Raw genomic sequence first — 17,539 nt, 5'->3', positions numbered from 1 at the left:
TTCTGCATAGGTTTTTGCATAAATAAATCCTGCTGTCTTGCCACTCGGCAGAATTTCTGCTGTAAAAGACAGTTTACTAAGTAATAGATACCATTACCAAATTTAGGGAAAATAATTCTAAATTCTTGTCTACTGGGCCTTGTCTACTTGGCAGATTGTCCCAATTAAGAGAGTTTTCCATATTAAGATGGAATTTTTGATGTTGTACCCAGAACTGCAACTGAACAAATCTGCATATCATCATCTTATACTTTCTTATCAGTCCTTGTCTTGAACCAAGAATCAGCTTCAGCTCTCATCTGGTTTAACTGCTCCTGTTGCTCAACTGGTACCCATAGCATCCCTTTCATATTTCAATAGTCATCACAAAAGGATAACTTATCTCTTATTTATATGGAAGAAATCCAGAATACTAACATTTTTTATTTCTTTCATACTGTTAGTGTCTTAATCCATTTTTTTCTGCTATAAGAGAAAACCACAGACTGGGTGATTTGTAAAGAAAAGAAATTTCTTTTTTAAAGCTCTGGAAGATGGGAGGTTCCATATCAAGGTGTTGGCACCTGGCAAGGGCTTTCTTGCTGCCTCATAACATAGCAGAGGGCATCACATGGTAAGAAAGCATCCAAATTCGGGTCTCTTTCTTTTTCTCTTTCCTTCCTTCCTTCCTTCCTTCCTTCTTTCCTTCCTTCCCCCTTTCTTTCTTTCTTTCTTCCTTCCCCCTTTCTTCCTTCCTTCCTTCCTTCCTTCCTTCCTTCCTTCCTTCCTTCCTTCCTTCCTTCCTTCCTTCCTTCCTTCCTTCCTTCCTTCCTTCTTTCTTTCTTTCTTTCTTTCTTTCTTTCTTTCTTTCTTTCTTTCTTTCTTTCTTTCTTTCTTTCTTTTTTATAAAGCCACTAATCCCTATCATGCCACCCCCCATCCCCATGACTTCATCTAATCTCAATTACCTCCCAGAGACATTACATTCAAATATCATCAACATGTGAATTCAGAGCTCAGGTCTACAATACAGAAATAAACTTTGGAAAACACATTAAAAGCATAGTAATTAGGATAAAGCGAAGGAGGTAAATGATCTTTACTTTCCTCCAGCATGATTGGATAATCATAATGGAATTCAAAGCAAAAAACAATAAAATACCAGGGAAACAGAAAACCAAATGGAGACAATTTTTAAATTTTTAATGAAATCTAATTTACATTGTTTGGTAATTGTATTAAAAAGTTAATTCACTTCCTAAGATCTGACTGGTAATGAGGTTGGAAATAAAAATGATATCTTTTACCTTTCCTAGTTCGAATTGTCTTTTCTAGGTATTACTACTGAGGAATTTCTAATTTGGCTCATCACTTCAGTGGGAATTCAGTGCACATAAGGGGCACATATGTAATTGGCAACCTAATTTTTCTGCTTTCATCAAATGGTGCAATGCCAAGTCTTCATTGAACTTGCCAGTTAAATGCACTTGGGAACCAAACAGCAGCAAGCATACAAGAGATGAAAATGAACAAATTGGAAAGAGTCATTAGCTTTCTGTTTTTCTATCACAACAAAAATTATATCATTGAATGTGTTGCAAAGCGGGAAATTCTACTTGAAACATTAAACAATCTTAAAAGAGAATAATTCATTTACTAAACTTCTAAACTGCTGTTCATTAAAATTTATAAATGGAATTTCTCGTGCTCATTTTTCAACAAAAATACAAAATAGTTAAAATGAATCAACTTTCCAGACGTGTTTTAAGTCATATATTTTTGTGTATCTTTCTGGGTAGTACATATGAATTCTAATCTTCATTTAGAAAGAAAAGTATCAGAAAATAAGCAAGAAATGTTAGTTTTATTTAATACCTTAATGAAAAAGGCAATTGACAGATTGTCATGGTTCTCACTAATTATAATGCAATTTGAGAGTGTGAAAATTACAATCAGTTGCGGTTACCAAAAATGCCCTTGAAATATCTGATGTAATATATAATTTTGAAGTATTCATTATACATCATAATCAAATTATCATTATAGGTGACAATTAAATAGAGAATCAAGAAAAACTACCAAAATTTTACCCAATATGATTAAGCATTGCTATTCAAGGGGGAACAGAACTTTTAAAAATGTCTACTTGCAGCTCCTAATAAACTACATATTCAGAAAGAACTCTTCTGCAAAATTTCCTTTGCAGTGACAATTTCTTTCATTAAAGCCTGTGGGGAAGTTTTCTAACTCTATCTTTGAGTCTAAGTATTTTAATACTTTATAAATTCTTGTCTACATCTAAAAAATGTATATTTTATAAACTTCTCTTGCAATATAAAAGGAGGGATGGAGAATAGAAGGAAAATTCCTGAAGATTACAGACCAGCTGATTTCATGATTATGAAAAGCTCAAAGGAAACTCTTTTAAGATTTTTAACTGATCTAGGAGTTTTGAACGGGGAAGCCATGTGGACAGTAGAGTTAAAGAGAGCTGTAGCTGTATCACTTGGACTTTGTTTGATCTCCTGTTAACTACTTATCTCCCAAATCCTGACCTGTCTAATTGAGGAAATATCAATAGCTGTTTCATAGGGTACACATTAAGTGTCAACATCCTGTGTTACTACATATCCATTTTATTATGCTTAATCAAAGAAGTTACAATGTTTCATACTTATATATATTTGATATTTCTCCACTGGTCCTTATCCATCCACTTTGTTGCCCTTTCTTTACAATATCTCTTTGTTTTTTACATACTCCTATTAACATCTCTATTAATCTTGCTCATATGCTTAAGCTGTTTTAAAAGAACTTTAAACTCATTGTATGAGACCTGGAAGAACTAGAGGTAGCAATGTCAATGTGAAAAAGGTAAAGTATATGGAGAATACATAAAGGGTTGGCATATGATGAAATACTGTAGATACAGCAATGGTCATTCACCCACAGAAGGAGATTTGAAACATGAATTGTCAACCTCGCCACCGACTCCCTATATTCTTAAATGTTTTCTTTTGTCATATATTTTTAAAAAGTTGTTTCCAATGCCAATGTACACATTAATCACTAAGATTCACACAAAAAGTACTTTTACTTTTTGCTTTTACTCCTAATATAGGCATATTTTAAAAGTCAGACTGTGGCTAGACTACAGAAAACACACACACACACACACACACACACACACACACACTTGAAAGAGGTGTAGATTGCATGTTTCCTGTTTTCCAATAAAGAAGTACATCAGATGACAAAGATCTTGCAATATGTGCACGAAACAAATAAGGGGCTAGAGAGGAGAGGACAGGTGAACAAACCCAACATAACTTAATATCAGGGATGTAGTACCTACCTAAAAGTGGTATTACATTCCATCACAATGGGTTAACAATAATGGTTCTTACATAACACATACACACACACACACACAATATGCACTATATTTGCTGTAGTGGCTACTAAAGGCATAAATATGTAGGAGTGTAGTGGCTACTAAAGGCATAAATATGTAGGAGTGGAGATAAAGAAGGGCATGGAGGGGAAAGAGTTCCAGGCCCGATGCAAACCTGAAAGGAAATGAGGCAGTGCAAGAAGAAAAAAGACCAAGGAAAAATAAATTAGGTAAGCAAAAGCATCATGCATCAGAAGTCTTCTCCATCTCTAAACTGGCAAATTTTCTCTAGTGGGCTATCAGTCAAATGATGTCAAATCGTAGCTAGTTCTGTTCAATATGCCTGTATTGTTGAGGACCTTACATATAGGAACACAAGTCCCACTCAGTCATAGTTGCAATGCTTCCATTATCTTACAGAAGAATTGATTGCTGCAAATGGTTCCTGGGAGGCGTGACCTGCTTAAAGGAAAGAAGCCAGGTTTCTTTTCTTGTTACTGTGTTAGGAAAAGACTTGCCAGAATATGAATGGGGCGGCTGACAAGAAAAAAAAAAAAGGAAAAAGAATCTCATAATTTCCTCCCTTAGAGGTGGAAGGGAGAGAAGACAACATCAGTGTCTTGGAGAAAAACAGATACAAGTGCATTTCCAGCATCCCCGCTTTGCTTCTCTTCAGAGACCTACTAGTCTCTAGTCCTTGACCTGCCAATGCACTTGGACTCGACATATACAAGGATGGGCTCGGGGGAAAGCCAAGACAGCACCGTCGGATATTGCTTCCCCTAAAATGAAAACTCAGCAGCGGGCCAGCAGTGGGTGTGCGCGCTTTAATGTGAGAGTATGCGTGCGCGGTATCTGGCCACTCAGTTGGCCCGGCACCGCCCACTAGGCTGCCCCCGCCCCAGGGCAACTCTTCCACCCGCGTCTATAAAGGCCGCGCTCCTGACCACCCTTCTCACAGCTCCGGAGCACGGCCTGCCAGTGAGGTGGCTCTCTGCACTCCACACACAGTCACACTCCGCGCACTCACACACTTGGAAGCGCCTCCCCACGTCCCTCCCCTGCCCTCCTCTTGCTCTGCTCGTCTCTTCCTCACCACAAATAGTCGCCGATCGGCTGCCAATCCGCCTCTCTCTCTCAACAACATGACTGACTGGGAAGAGGTGGCTCAGGCAGAGCAGCTCTGCTGGCGCAGGCAGGAGGAGCAGGAGGATTATTAAATAACGCCGCTCGACTCTGTGCAACTGGGAGTGGAGAGAAGGAGCCCAACAGTCGAGAAGGGGAGGGAGGACAGAGGAGGGGGACCAGGAAGGACAGCCCGTGCCCCGAAGACATAAATCCCTGAGTGCCCGGGAGGAGCCTTAACAAGCGGCGCGGAGCCCTCAAGGTAGTAACGCCTCCGGTGCCCCCGCGCCCGGCGGGTCGCGCGTCGCGTCGCAGCTGCGCCGGGGCCGGCCTCTGGGGGACGCGGGAATGACCGCCCGGCAGGTGACCGCACAGTGCCGGGGCCGCTCCAGAGCAGCCCCCACCCAGGCCCCGGGCGCCGGCCGCGGGCCCCGAGTACGCGGCGCGGAGACCTGGCCTTGTGGGCTGGGTGGGAGGGAGGAGGACCGGCTCGCTCGCCGCTGGCCCGCGACTCCGGGTGCGCTGCGTGGCCATTTCCTCTGCGCTCCTGTGCGTCCTGTTCCCTGCGGCCCCGGCGGCCGCTCCAGGGCGACGCGGAGCGCGGCCCGCCAAGGAGGCAAGAGTTGGAGCAGGCTCTGGGCCGCTCCCCTCCTTCGCGGCTCGCGTCCCGCAGGTAGGGGCGGCGGGTCAGCGCTGGCGCCCAGGGCTGCGGGTGCCAGGGCGGGGACGGCGAGGAGGAGGGGAGGAGGAGAGGAGGGGAGGAAGGGGAGGGGGCGGGGAGCCCGGGGCTCCGGTGGGAGCCGCAGTGCCGGATCCCCGACCGTCTCTTGCCTGCGCCTGGTTGTCCTATGGCTTCCTGGATTGGAGGGGTGACCCTCCCCCGTGGTGGCAACAGCGGCGACTTAGAGTGAACAAATTGCTTTGTGGTGGCGCGTCGAGAGAGAGAGAGAGAGAGAGAGAGAGAGAGAGAGAGAGAGAGAGAGAGAGGAGAGAGAGAGAGAGAGAGAGAGAGAGAAGAGGGGGAGGGAGGGGGAAGAGCGAGAGCGAGAGCGAGAGAGAGAGAGAGAAGAGAGAGAGAGAGAGAGAGAGAGAGAGAGAGAGAGAGAGAGAGAGAGAGAGAGAGAGAGAGAGAGAGAGTGTGTGTGTGTGTGTGTGTTTCTTCGTGTGTGTTCGCACTCTGGACTAATCAGTGCCTTGGTTCACCTGAGCAGAAAGTCAGCCCTCAGCTGAAACTGCAGGTGACTCCCAGGCCTCTGATCTTTTGGCTTGTGTTCCAGGGAATCATACACACGGTGCCAACAAGAGGTAGGGGTGCACGAAGGGGTGACAGAGGGATTTGTGAATGGTGCTTCTCAGAGCGTGGAGGCTGAGCCTTGCTGATGTAAAGGAGGAGGTATCCAGAGTGAGAAGAAAGGCTATTTATGGCAAAGAGTTGTGAAATTTCTCGGGGTTTCCTTCAGTGTATCCTGAGCTTCTTCCTCCTCTCCCCTTGTCTCACAGAATTTGAAGCAATTTTGCTTTTTTTTTTTCATCTGCTCATGGGACCTGCAATATAAAATGAAGGAAGTCAGAGAATCACAAGTTAAAAAAAAAAAAAAAAGCTCCTTGGAAGTCACAGATCTCTTGCGCTATAACGTTTCTAATGCCCTAGTCTCCACTCCTCTTACCTCTATGAGTCCACAAGACAGAAAATACCTGCTTGGTTTCATCAGCTCTCATTTCTGAAATCTTTGCAGTTGAATACATTTTTACTGAAATATCACACATTTTTTCATTCTCCCTCCTTCCTAAAGGCTATTAAAAATAATATGTAGACATTTTTTACATAAAGCTAATTCTATTAAAAGCCTTGTGAGGAGAGAGAAACAGACTACTAAGTGAGGTTATATATATTTCTACTGATTTTAAAAACTAGATATTAAGGGAAGACATAGCATGCTGTTAATTTAGGCTACAACTTAATTAGTTTGTTTTGGTTTCTCATTCTATTGCTTTGTAATAAGTACACATTCCAAAGACATAACCTGAAGCTTAGAGATGACTTGGGACAGTGTCTGTCACTTAGCAAATTTCTGTTTGTCCTTAAAAGTAGCAACTCCAAACTACTGACTGAATTGTGATAGTAGAACAGCACCCTTAACTTAATTTTAAACTGAGATGTTTCTAAGTTCTTGCCAAACACAATATTCTTACAACATTGAAATTCCATATTATAACTATTTCACAGAGAAGTAAACTGATCAACCCTATTGTCAGAGTGATTTGTCTTCATTTGATTTAATTAAGAAGCTTGATCAAATTTTTTTTTTTGCAAAAACTATCAATTGTTGTTTGTCCCCATGCCCCCCAGCACCACCAAAATATGAAGGTAGATTTTAATTTCCTGTACTAAGGATTAAATCCAGGGCACTTTAACTGAGGTACATTCTCAGCCTTTTAATTTTCAATTTTGAGACAGAGTCTTCCTAATTTGCCTTGGCTGGCCTGGAACTTTAGATCTTCCGGTCTCAGCCTCCTGAGTAACTGGAATTACAGGTGTGCACCACCTCCCTGTGCCTAAGGTGGCATTTCTTGACAGTCCTGTTCATTAGAAACAAGAAGCTGAGTTAAGGACTTGATTTGGTTAGATTCATATTAGTTTAAAATATATTTTCAGCACTAACACATGTGCAGTTTTTTTTTTTTTCCTTTTGGTCCTGAGGATTGAACCCAAGGGTGCTTTATGACTGAGCCACATCCCCAGTCCTTTTAATTTTCTTTTCTAATTTTGGGAGAGGGTTTTGTTAAGATGCTGAGGGTCTGGCTAAGTTGCTGAGGCTGGCTTTGAATTTACAATCCTATTGCCTCAGCTTTCTGAGTTGGCACGAGCAGTTTTATATATTAAGTTAGAACTTAGATGGAGAATCCCACTCTGAGGGTCATTACCTTAAATATCTGAAACTATTGAAACTAAGGGATACTTGGTGATTAAAAAATGTCATTCATGAACCGTGTAACTGCAATCATTGAAAGTTGTATTTATGAATATCTGTTCTTTGACACTATCTAAGAGTGAGCCAATTGTTATTTTAAAATTATCATTTACACCATTGAATGTTAATTTACAGAAAGTCATAAAGTAGAAAAGTGAACCATTTATTATTTCCTACAATAAGTTTATTCAATTTTTTATTGAATTTTATAACTCATAATACTCATTCTAAAAGTCTTATCATGTGCAATGCACTGTCTAGACATTGTGGGGGTTCTTGTTCCTATCCTTAGGAACTAACTGGCCAGTTGAGAGAAATCTGATGTGCATGACAATAAAAGATTGCATATCTAAAAAGGGCTACAGGAATTCAGAGCATGACAATAACATTTCATACTGATTGCATCTGAAAAGGCTTCAAAGGGTAGGTAAGACTTGCTTGGTCTTAATGTTAAAGGATAGTTAGTAGTAGTTAGTAAATTGTGGATGAGAGGAAATCAAGGTCTAAGCAGTTAGTTTCCTGGAATGATAGAAAAAGAAAAAAAAAAGAGAAGACAGAAGTGAAAGCAAATTTGTTTTGCAATAGATTTAGGTATTGCTAGATATTTTTGTGCAATGTGCAGGGCAAATCTGTTTTAGATGTACATCATTCTGAAAGTTTCACTCTTGGAGTTCATTGTCAGTATTTATGAACTTGAGAAGACAAATGTTTATTTTGCTTTTAATAAACAGCATATACTTATACTGCTTACTCTAAGTACAGTAGAGTATTTGTAGAGAATATGCACTTTAAATCTTTAAATATACTTATATCCCAATAAAGCACTGAATAACAAGATTGTGCAGGTATAGCCCCTTTATAGTGGGGTGTTTTAGATACTTCCTTACCCAAACCTCCTTACCTTTGTTCTAAAGAGTTGTGATAATGTGTAAAACAGAAGCACTAATGAGCATTCCTTGAATTTTTAATATTTTATCCTCATAAAACTATGACTCATTAAATACCATACTTTTATGTTGATTTTATTTTAAAGTTGTTAGATTTATTAGATTATGTTTTAAAGTTATTATATGTATCCACATAATACTTTACCTATTCTTGTATCATTTGCCATGAATATGGAGCCACGATACTGGGTTTGTGGGGAACTTTTTAGAATTGTAGAAAGAATTTTAAAGTGTTTTTATCTATATTCTTAAAAATGAACTGTACTCATAATAGGAGGATGACCTTTCTCTATTCTAAACTTACTTTTTTGTTGCATGTATTTATTTGTTGTTTTTACATAAATACAAACTGCTTAGAATGCATTTCTTCATTTTTAAGAACACAAAGGGAAACATCAGAACTGACTTTGAGCCTATCTGTTCAATATGACAGCTCAGAAGTATGTTAAGGTGACACTGAAGAAATTGTACAAATATTAGATAAGATTTTCAATAGCCAAATGGAATTACTTTCAGATTAGTTGAATTAAAAGATTTTCTCATATATATTTTGTTGACAGTGCATAGATGATAAGAGTTATTATAAAAGTGAAAGTCTATTAAATCACCAATTTCATATTCATGCAAGAATGGAATGATTTCCAACATAGTCAGAGTATATACCAGCCTATCTTTAATTAGTCCTTTTTGAGTTTGATTTTGGACTATATGTCACAGGTGTATCATTTTGATAATGTAATCTTGCCTACTGTGTGACTGACAGCCTCTGCATGATTTCCCTATTGGATAGTGACAAAATCTGCTTGCTTTATATTGAGTACATGGGCTTCTATCAGTAATATTATCTTCACCATGCAAGAGTGTCAGTTCACAATAAAACATGAAGTCTGGAGTGGGAGGACAGGTGTGGGATATTGAGGGAAAAACACTATAACAAAAGTAACATGTTTCATTATGATGCTTTTTCTAATTATAGAAACATATAGCTAAGCATCTTACATTATAATACATAGAGTACCAAAATATTATTATTGGTCTTATTTTAAACAACCACATTGCATTTTAGGTATTTACATATGGGCTGAATTAAAAGAGAAGAAAAGGTGGTAGTTGAAAACATTTATGAGAGTCTTTGATGAGATATAAAAAAATTGCTCAAAAATTTTTGCTTAGGTCATTGATAAAAAAGTTGATTGGCTCAGTTTCTGGCCCTGTCCCTAGATAACTTAAAACATGGTTTTTGGTAATTTGTAAAATATTAATTAATCTGATTAAAATATTTGAATACCTTAAGTGTCCTCTGATACTGAATAAAATACAAATGTACTTTATAAAGAAACATTTTATTATCTAATGGCTAATTCCTAACCTAGATCAAGGGTTCTCAAGGTTTCCCTGAACAACAGCAGCACTTGTTAACTTGTTAAAACACCATATCTGGAGCCCCACCACAGAGTGAGTGCATAAGAAACGCTGGCAGAGGAATCTGCTGCGTGCTCTACCATTTGACAACCATCGGTTTTGAGTAGTTTAGAAGGAAATTCGAAGCTTGCTACATTCTTTTTTTATCTAAATATTTTTCTCAGCTGGTGGTAAACTGTGGTTTTACTGTTTAATCTTAGAAAATATTACTGTTTCTATCAAAAGATTTCATCTTAACTGTATTTCTTGACAGAATTTCAAATGAGTTTCCTATTCTTGTGCACACATTTGCTATGGATTGGGAAGGGAATACGTGAGAATTTAATTACACAGTAGTGACCCCAGGCTAGACCTTATTGGTAGTCACTTAGAAAGCAAAGATTATGCATGATGTACAAAGGTTGACAGTTTGTTTAATCTTCCTCATGCTTATGTGATATTTTTGTTCTTGGCATATAGTAATAACCTTTCTCTGTGTAAGGTTACAGTTATTTTAGCCAAACAACAAAGGATCACTATCACACATGTGGAATATTCTTGAAGCCTTACAATTGCAATAACTTTAGATATCTCAAGATCCTCTGAAATCTGAGATCCAGTATTTACATCCTGCATTTCCTTTGGTACCACTTTTTTTTCTCCATCTCTTCCTATACCTCCCCACCCCTTCTCTGTTTGGGATATAAACTCAATCCTCACTTCCCTAAAGACTCCTTTATTTGCCTCTTTTTTTGTGTGTCAGTTGCTCTATATTATAATATCTATGTTCTGTGTTCCTCTGCCTTGTGTTACTTATTGAAATATTTTATTTACATGTATGTGATTGGTTTGGTATTGTGTCATCAGGAATTAATAGTGCCCAGCGTAAGAGTAGATGCCCAACAAATATTGGATGAGTAAATATATGAATAAAAATTAAGCAATTATGCCATCTAAGAATGTTTTATTAGTTTTCCAAAAAAAGACTCTTTAAGTAAGAAAGGTTTAAAAATAAAGGCACTCCAAGAACATATATAAACATGGGTGTTTCTTTCCTTTCTATTTGACAAATGCCAAGATAGTATCTTATCAACAGTTGTCTATAGTGTGCTAAACACTTTTTACACTTTATGTTATGTCACATAATTCTTCTAATGTTGTAAAGCTGGTTTGTGAAAATAATGTTTTCAGAACAGAGACTTATAGGTCAAACTACATCAAACTTTTTTTTTGTTACAATGATGCAAAAATTATGAACTCAGTAGGTAGAGAAACTATTAAGAAGTATATATCCACTTTATTCCTGTCTTCACTCAGGGCCAGGTAACGTCTGTGCATTGCTTACCTTGTTGCCACTGTCTTTTATGCTGCTGCTGTTGCTTCCTGGGTGATTGAAATAGATTATGGAGGTCTTTCAAGACTCTTACTTCCACCATATTGCTTTTTTCAATACTGGTAACTTCAATATCATTCAATCAAAATTCTCTTCCCCTATCTGGTCAGTCTTTGAATTCTTTACTGGAAATTTAACACATAATCAAATATAATTTGGAGAATGTGTGCCTTTATGCAGACACGGTTCAAACTTTAAAAATACTCCTCCATATTTGGAAATATAAAGCTTGTCTTTTGAATAGGTTCACACAAAGATTTGAGCACCTTGCTCAAGAAAAGTTGACCTTAGTATAATTTTTGAATCCGCTTTTTTCCCCATGAAAATGAAATATATTCATATGATAGTATCAGATTAAATTTAGTTTCTTTTTGACTTTTAATCTTCAGTTCATCTGTTTAAACCAATGTTCAAGTGTTTGTAGCAAAAGAAATATTTAAAGACTGATTCAGTAGAAGGCTATGAGCAGAGGTAAATTTGGTTATTCTGAATTCTTCTGCTAGACTGACTTCATAAAGTTATACATTTGATGGGTATGTTTAAATCAGTCAATGGTATGAATAAATTTAGGTACATTATATCAAGTAGAAAAAATAATTGGTTGGTTAACTGAATATTTCACCTGTGGCCTGATTTGTAGTATGAGTCGAAAACTGATTTTGTTGCCATAACTATTTAATCATTGACTGAAAGATTCTTCCTATCTGGATTTAGAGCATTCTTCTTGTGTGGCGGGAGGATTGACTGGTTTCTAGCCCAGCATTTTGGGACTTAGTATAAAGCAACTCTTAAAATTCCGCTCTAATACTGTAACATTTTTAGTAATTAATCTTCTTTCTTAAATTTCTCCTTACAAAGCCCCCCCCCTTTTTTTTTTGCCTGGGTCTTCTCTATTTCTTTGAAGACTGGGTTCCTGCCTCTGGAAATACTTCATTATCTGAGCCCTTTGTCTGCCAGCAGAATCCTCAAAGTACAGCCAGTTTCCTGGATTGCCAAACATTGCCAGGTCTTAGATGTATGTTTCATTTCAACATTTGTTCTTGGACTTTCACCATGCCAACTACTTAAGGCACATTGCCGTAACCCCTTCTTGGAGGTATTTATAGCTTAGTCTTGATTGGTTCGATTTGGTACATTTTCCTTTTCTGGCTGTGTCCTGCTGTAGAGGTACTCATTCATTACCATTGACAAAAACATTCTATAAATGCTTATTAGGTATAAGTCAGCTTGTTTCAAAAAGTATGTACCTCCTGTGGGATAATCTTAATATATACATTAGAAGTAAGTTGTGATGGCTGCTGAATAGCTTAATCTACAATAAAAAGTTATTCTATCTTTTGTTTTATGCCCAAATATGATATGTATATAACTGTATGCATAGTGTGCATATGAATTCTTTAGAGTTTTCTCATTTCTCTTTTTCTGGTGTCTTGTGAGTTTCAAGATGATCTGGCTCTTCTATATTCTCTCTTCTTTGATGACACAGAAATCTCCAAGCCTCAGAAGTCTAGTGCAGGAAATAAATGGATCTTTAAAAAACCAAAATAGATGTAATTTGAATACAAGACAGATTGGTAAGTTTGAAGTTCAGATCCTCTTGATTCTTCTTCCAGTTTAAATGGACCTCAGTCTATCCAGTCATCTTTGCTGCTAGGGAGCTATCCAGGGTACTAGAAATCTGCTGACTGTCTTGCAAAAGTGCAAAATCTGTTATATTGTTTATGCCAATCCTAGAACCTGCTGTTGCAGATGCTGCATCTTTCACTTGGAGTCACTAACCTTCCATCATTTGATTTATTCCAGTGGATCCTTCAAGGTTCAATTCAAATGTAAATTCAAGGAAGCTCACGTCTATCCCATCCTAGAAACTTCTGCTGTGTTCCTATACTAGTCTGTGAATTGCTCTTAAATCTCCATTTAAAGTAGAAGAAGTAACCACATTCTTGTACCCCATGCCCTGTGAGGACAGGGCATTTTAATTTTATTATGTTTACCCACCAACTGGTCTAAAGCTGAAGATCCTCAGGAAGAGAAAACTGAATGAATACATGCATTGCCACTTAAGAATGACTTGAACTTTGTCTTTGTGTGAGCTACTTTCACCTCTAGCTGCTGTCTTAAATTGTACCTAGGCTTTTATTGAATACTGCTCTCCCTGGCTACTTTATAGACTGAAAATTTAATTTTAACTTGGAACTGAGTAACTTAAAATGGCAAAAGTTCATTTTCAACTGAAGAAAATGAAAGAACTGGAGGAACTATGGAATCACTACCACATATATTTGAGGATGAGTGAGGTATAAAGAAGCTAGAAGCAGTTGCACAGGATTATTTGGAGAATGAAGGTCGAAGAGTGAGGTATAAAGAAGCTAGAAGCAGTTGCACAGGATTATTTGGAGAATGAAGGTCGAAGGATGGTCTGTTTTGTTACTTGCACAAATAAGAATTCAGAATATCCACTCAGTGTTCACTTTCTGTAGAATTCCAGAAGGTGGCATCTCCTACCATTAGCCATAAACCAGATGAAAATTTCAAAGTATCCACTTTTCTGAGGCCATGTGAGGTTGGCAAATATCTTACATTCAGTAGACAAATTTTCTTAGGCTCTGTGTATACATGGATCAATGAGCCTATTTTTCTGAAGTTTACAATTTAGCTCCCTATTTCAGAGCCCATATTATCCATGATCCTGGGAAATTGGTGGTCTTCTTTTCAACACACGGGTGACCTCTTCTGCAGACTGAATGAGCATGTTTATATCCTGTGCTGCATCCCTCTCATACATAATTGCCCAGAGTGTCCAAAGTGTCAATAGGGAATATGGACATCATAGAAGAACTCCTTTATTTACATGTAAGACATTTTGTCTTTAGTAGTATTGGCCTAGTGATTGATCACTCTTACATGATGTTGGTAAATTGTGTGCCTGGGCACATCTTTCCTTATTAGGGAAATCTTGAGTATAGTTTATGTACTGTTTCTCTTGGTCAGAAATTTCCTGTATTCATTTTTATAGTTTTTACCTTTCACATTTTTGCAATTGATTTACTAGTATTCTTTGATCATACTTCTGTTTCCATTCTTTTTTTACTTTACCTACTATGAACAGGAATGTTTCAGTTTTGAAGCAGAAAAAGAACAACTGTATTTCTATTAATTTTTTTTAACCTTGGGAGCCCACTTAAATAACTCAGGTAAATAATATGGATTCAAAATAAGTTGGGAGTATAAGAAAGGACATTTCAGGTATGAAAATGAAAAAACAAAGGATTCCTTAACCATATTGAATTAACTAAAAAATTGGAAAAGAAATAATTTCTTTTGTAAATATTTAGCATTTTGTCTAATGAAATGATCATCATTAATTTCTTGTGTTAAAAATCTGTAGTGCATTTTTAAATAATACTAGACCCAAAATACTCCAACAAAAACTGTGCTTAATCTAACAGAAAAGTTGTCTTAAAGCTCTTTCATGAGTAAGTTTTACAGTTTAGGTGTTTTTAGTGGAACTATTAGGAGAAAGGGGTGAATTATAGCAATCATGTGAATGATTGTGTTGTGTAAATGTAGCCCTAACAATCTTCAGCACTTAGTCAAGTTTAAGACTCCTTAGGGACCAAAACTGATGATTGCCTCTGATTTAAAGTGTGGCCATGGAAAGATGGGATCCTGCTGTGTCTATCTTCCTTTTCAATAGAAGAAAATAATGCAGTTCATACTGCCATCAAAATCAGTACAGATACTATTGAATTAATATCTTCTGTTGTCATTAAGTCAAGCTTGAGTCAGTCTTCTTTATAAGTGTATGTATAAACATGCACAGGTGTATAGAAATGTAATTTCTGGTCATGAAATCTTATATAACTTATTCTGGATGTTTTTAGTCTAATTTTTTTCCTGATGGTTAATCAGTCAGTGTCGTCCAGAAAACAGAAATAGTAGGGTGTGTATGTGTCTATGTATCTATCAGAAGATGGATTTTTAAGGATTGTCTCATATGACTAAATTGTAGTACTGACTGTCAGCCTGGATTTAGGCATAGTTTCTGTTTTATAATATAAGTCAGATATCCTTCTCAAGGAAACCTCAGTTTTTATTCTTGAGGCTGTCAAATTATTGGGTGAGACCCACTCACATTATTAAGAACAATCTGCTTTAGTTAAAGTCAAATGATTGCAGATATCAAACACAGCTTCATGGCAACATTTAGGGCAGAGTTTAGTAGAACAGCTGAGCACTGTAGTCTAGCCAAGGTGAAATATAAAATTGACTGTCACACATGGTGAGAAATTTAACAAGGTCTTTCTAGTTTACATAATGTTAGTGTATATTTTACATATTTTTCTGTGACCAGAGATAGTTTATCATTAGTTATTGGCATATTTAGACACAGATTTATTCTTCATTTATTTTGTATCCATTTATTAAGCATGTGCAAAAGATAATTCTATGAAACTCAATAATTTGAAGGAAATGAAAGATGAAGGTTATGTTTTCTTAGTGTGTTCATTCTAGTGGAAGAACTACAAATATATTAGATGCCTGAATGATAAATTTGAAGAGTAAATGTGTGTAATTTTCAGCTTCACCAATTAAAAGTCATTTTTCCCCATGAGCAACCAAAAATTTATAGAAAGGGTTAACATGCCAGGTTATTATGCATATTAGTTTAACAGTGAGTCATATGTAAAACTAGATCCTGAAGAGCATGCTTGCCCACTGCAGATCAACTTCATTTGAACCATGTTTCCTATGCTTACATTTATTTTAGCACATTTAAGGATTTATATCTGTGTACAACCTATGCAAAGGTAATTTAATGTACTGTATTCAAAGAGATCTGACAAGAGGACTATCATGTTTTATTGATAGTATTGCTCTTAATATAGCATGAGTGATTATTATTATTATTTTACTTGTTCTTGATGGGGTTTTCTAAGGCTGCTTTCATATTCTAAAATTACATTTTGTTTCTATTTCCATATTCATCAAATGTGTTGCTTTTCTGGCTTTAGAGGCCCTCTGTAAGCTCATCATACTTTGTTAATCCAAACATAGATCTCCCACTTTGTGGAGGTCATATAACTCAGAGCGCTCTCACACACACAACATATGCATTTAATCCTTTCTGTTTTCGAATTTCAGCTGTCATTATAAGCCTAACTCTACCGGGCCTTCCATGGTACTTCAACCTGCCCTGGGAGTTTTCCTGTGCGGCACTCTGAGTTGTGAGCAATACCTAGTTGGCACCAGACAATTAAGCACAGTCTGTTCTGCTACAGTGCATTTTTGTGTAATGTGAATTAACTCCTACATGATGTCTAAATTGGAGAATTATGTTAGTAAAATGAGGAAGTTGTTTCTTGTATGATTTCCCCCAGCATATTAGCTTCACCAAATACAGCTGAATGCAGAGTATACTTATGCAGGCAAATACAAATTGCAATAGAGAGATACAGTACCAGTTATATCCCATGTTCTTTTGTTGGGTGGGTTTTTCTTGTCCTTTTAGGCATATAGAATTTTTATAAAAGTTTTTATAGGTTTGGTTAACATTGTGTTATAAGTTTTGAGTATTTCTTCTACAGCCCTATTTTTGGGGACAAATTGTTGTATTTATCATCAAGTCTTTGAGAATGAAAAATATATGCATTGTAATAGCAGAAACTAAACAGATTTACTTTGAATAATATTTACTCAACTTATTTATTTATCCACTATGCATTACTCACTGATGCTGATGTTAGATGTATAAAAAGCAAGCCAGACTTAACATCTTAATACATGGAAGTCTTTAATCAAACGTCCTATTTGATATGTTTGATATGGTTCTTTTACTTAGCTAAGTTGAAGGTGAGGAAGAGAGACAGCAAGTAGTGATTGTGGCTCATGCACGTTCTCTTTGCCTTGAATGGTCTCCATTCCTGCCTTATTTAGCTGGTTTTCTCTAAACTTTATCTCAACTCAGGCATCACTTTGTAATACTGTTTGTGTTCTCATAACACCATGCACCTCTTGTAAAAAAATTTTGCACTTAAGGTAGCTGTTAAGTTTAGAATTTCATATTAGATTGTCTAAATATCTTAAATATCTTTCTTTTATATTCCACTGTAAACACCATGTAATAGAGATCATATTCCTTTTTTCTAATCTTTGTATTCCCATTTCCTAGCAATATACACATATACACATGCACACACACACACACAGTATTATTACACATTATCAATGAATAATGTGTAATTATATAGAGAGTATTTGGTAAATTATAGTTGAATGAATGGGTTAATAAAAATTATTTTTCTTTTTTTATTTTTAATAACAATTT

The 17,539-nt window shown here is 37.0% G+C and overlaps 1 protein-coding gene and 1 long non-coding RNA gene across 4 annotated transcripts in view; one reads left to right on the top strand and one right to left on the bottom strand.

Annotated features, from left to right (window-relative positions):
- LOC144366901 (uncharacterized) overlaps positions 1-5,531 on the bottom strand; it is a 68,791-nt gene extending 63,260 nt beyond the window's left edge. Inside the window, exon 1 of the long non-coding RNA XR_013426073.1 lies at positions 5,330-5,531. This is a non-coding gene — a long non-coding RNA (uncharacterized LOC144366901). The remainder of the gene's footprint in view (positions 1-5,329) is intronic.
- Positions 4,627-17,539, top strand: part of Ccser1 (coiled-coil serine rich protein 1) — a 1,159,332-nt gene continuing 1,146,419 nt past the window's right edge. For all 3 annotated transcript variants that reach the window (XM_078021918.1, XM_078021919.1, XM_021734708.3), the window contains exon 1: positions 4,627-4,760. The gene's annotated coding sequence lies outside the window, so the exon portion shown is untranslated. The remainder of the gene's footprint in view (positions 4,761-17,539) is intronic.

Source organism: Ictidomys tridecemlineatus, chromosome 9 (assembly GCF_052094955.1).
Source record: "Ictidomys tridecemlineatus isolate mIctTri1 chromosome 9, mIctTri1.hap1, whole genome shotgun sequence".
In the NCBI taxonomy this organism is placed as follows: Eukaryota; Metazoa; Chordata; class Mammalia; order Rodentia; family Sciuridae; genus Ictidomys; species Ictidomys tridecemlineatus.
Note: the sequence above shows the minus strand (reverse complement) of the source record. Positions and strands in the feature narration are given on the sequence as shown.